The sequence below is a fragment of the Mobula hypostoma genome, chromosome 15 (assembly GCF_963921235.1).
Source record: "Mobula hypostoma chromosome 15, sMobHyp1.1, whole genome shotgun sequence".
Taxonomy (NCBI): Eukaryota; Metazoa; Chordata; class Chondrichthyes; order Myliobatiformes; family Myliobatidae; genus Mobula; species Mobula hypostoma.
Genome location: NC_086111.1, coordinates 50,945,825 through 50,949,373, shown reverse-complemented (window position 1 = coordinate 50,949,373; position 3,549 = coordinate 50,945,825).

The following is a 3,549-nucleotide window of genomic DNA, read 5'->3' as shown; positions in this document are numbered from 1 at the left end:
TTTCGACTAATGCGAGCTGCGCGTACACTGTAGCTACATGCTCAGCTTTCATTGGTGGGTGAGGCAAGCTCTCCCCGCCCATCGCCTGCGACGTCACCCACCAAAGGAGGAGGTGCAAAGTTTGTTTAAAGACGCTTTTCCCAAGAGTTTGTTGGTTCATCAATATGTTGATCAATAAGGAAAATTATTATGATATGTTAACTATTTTTACAGATGGATCAGAAGATGGTTTAACTGGGAATGTTGGTATGGCACTTCTTGAGGCTGAATTACGGGTAACAATAAAGAAACGTCTTTCTAATCATTTGTCAATGTATTCTGCAGAATTGGTTCTCATCATTTTGGGATTACAGTGCGTGGAGGAAATTTGTCCTTGCAAAGTTGTTAGTTGTTCTGATTCATTTTCGGTTTTGATGAGCCTTAAAACAGACCCTTCCAGCAGTAACATACATCAAAGTTGCTGGTGAACGCAGCAGGCCAAGCAGCATCTATTGGAAGAGGTGCAGTCGACGTTTCAGGCCGAGACCCTTCGTCAGGACCCTTCCAGCAGTAGGTCGGATTTACTATGGGCGTCCTTCAAACTTTATATCATATTCAAAGTATTGGTTTACATGTGGTCTTCTTATGAATCCCTGCACATAGAGGTGTTGAGGGGAATGAGGGGGTTGCTTGTATAGCCGAAAAAGCTTTAAAATCCAACTGTGGATCGAGTCCTTCCACTCAGCAAATCAGAAGCTAAGGGGTTGGTAGGGTTAAGAATTAAGGGATTATGGCAATATTTGTGGGATAACGGGCATTAGGGGAGACAGTTTAAAGAATAGAGTTTATGGGAGAAGGGAGTCAAACAAGAAGGGAAGGATTATATTGACTCGATTTAGAATTGGGCATACTATGCTTAATTTTTCCTTATATCTTGTTAGAAAACCGTCATTCTGGGTTGTATAGGTTTTGTCATCATTATGAAACAGTTGAACATATACTATTACAGTGTGAAAGAAATCAAATTCAGGCTTCGTTACAATTTTTGGGGTTGATAGTTTTCACTTAAAAACTTTAAGTTGCGGGAGTGACTTTAATTCACAGTATTGTCTTTCACAACTTACAATTTATAGGGCTTTTTTGGGGTAATTTAGTTTTCATTTGATAAAGAACTAGTAAGGGTATTTTTATTTCCCAACTCTCTACACATACTCCAGTCCAGTTGGAGGCCGTAATACACCTTTAAGTTCGACTGCCAACTGCCATTAAAATTCAGAAAACGAAGAAGATCCGTTAGCTTAACATGTGTCACAAGGGAAACATTAGAAGTTATTCTCGCAGATCTGATGGGAACGGTAGCGCGAGCGCGCGCGCGCACACACACACACACACACACACACACACACACACACACAAAATGCTGCAGTCATTCAGCAGGTCACACAGCTTCTATGGAATAGAACAAACAGTCGACATTTCAGGTCGAGGACCTTCTACAGGACTGGAACGGACGGGGCCACAAGTGAGGGATCTCTAGCGGTTATGTTCACAGATCACAGTAAATTGACCCTACTTGAATGGCTGAATGGGGGAATCTGGGCAGAATAAGGCAGGGGTGTAAGGTGAGAGGTAAAAGATTTAAAGGGAATCTGGGGACAAGTGTGGTGGAATTTGGGGAGAATAAAGTAGGATGTGTAGAAGATTAAGGTGGATCTGAGGGGTAATTTTTTTCACAGGGGGTTATGGGTTTGTGAAATGAGCTGTCAGATAATAGTATAAAATGGATATTGTAAAAAAACGTTTGGACAGGTACATAGATAGAAAAAGTTTAGAGCAGTGGTTGACAAATGTTTTTGGGTTACTGCCCCCTTGACTACCAGAACACATCTCTTTTTCCGGCCTTTAGATAAAAACTATAATGATTTTGATTTACCAAGCACAGTGAAAGAAAATAGGAACTACAAATTCAAGGCAGTGGCAAGTAATTGCGAAAAAAAAATTCAAATCTATTTAAAGTTACGGATAAAAATGTTTCTTTAATTACACTAAGAACAATTTTCATCAACAATTTTAGAGTGTGCATTAGTAACCCACCCGTTCAATACTTTATTGCTTTCTCGCCTTTCAATGAGATGGATGTGCTTGGTGCAGTGAGATCAGCTTCTCAACGTCATGATGAACGTCACTCAGGAGTCTCCGATCCCCACATCAGTCTGTTTCGATGCTTTGAAAGAAACTGAGGACAGCACTGAAACTGCACTCCACTAAATATGATTTTGGAAAGGCAGTAAGTACATCTTGACCTAATTTCACAGTGCGGGATAGCATCAGAGATTTCTTTCAGTAACCAAGTCTTGACACAAATTTTTGAACCTCGTCTTCAGCTCAAAGTCATTTTGTAGCAAGATCAGTTTTTCCACCAGCCTTCCTGTTAATTCTTCATTACAAGCATTCAGGAATTGAGTTAATCCCCAATCTGGAATTTGAATCGAGAGAAGATCCGGAAATCTCTCTGACACGATACTTGAAGGTCAATATCTGGTATTCTTTCTTTCTCTTCCAACTCAAAGAGGCTCAGAAACTGGAAAAGTTAGAGACGGCCAGTGTTGCACTTAAGTAGGGTTAACTTGGACAGAAATGTGGAGAGAACTGATTTGACTTTGATATGATTCATATAATTTCCTTGCAATTGAAGATTGATTTTCATAAGACTATAAGATATAGGAGCAGAATTAGGCCATTTGGCCCATCAAGACTGTTCTGCCATTTCATCATGGCCGATCCATTTTCCTCTCTGCCCCAGTCTCCAGCCTTCTCCCCAGGGCCCTTCATGGCCTGACTAATCAAGAACCTATCAACCACTACCTTAAATATACTCAATAACTTGGCCTCCACATCCACCTATGGTGACAAATTTCACAGACTCACCATTCTCTGGCTAAAGAAATTCCTTCTTAAAGAGTGGTAAATCTGTGGATTTCATTAAACTTTGTGAATAATTTTGACAAATAAGTAAGTCATGACTAATATTCTTGAGTTGGTTACTGAATGAAGTATTCAAGTTTTCAAATAATTTTATCACAATTTCAAGAAGTGCACGTTTCAGGCAGTTTCTTTTTGAGAGCTATCTGACATATAGGTCCAATAGCAATTATTCAAACTGTTCATCATTCTCAATACAAAGCTCTCTAAATCGTAGAGAACTGAGAGCATTGACTTGATTTTATTTACACTGCAATAACAGTATTTAATGATTTGTGTGGCCTTCCACCTAAGTTTTTTTTTGCAACAAGATGTTGTCTGTGAATTACACAGTGAGTGGTAAATATGTTAGGTATAGCTTTTTCAACGAAGTGATAACCCCACAGTGGTGTCCTGTCATTGATGGTATCCCATCTGGTGACCAAGCATGAATGTCCTTCTCTTTGATAAATTGCTCAATTGGTTCTGCCTTTGTATTTGTTTCTAGACCCCTTGCAAATAACAGCTCTTGAACCATGCTTTCATCTTCCGTGAAACAAACGTAAACAAGAAGCAAAGTTTCATTGTCTGGCAAAGTTGACTTATTCA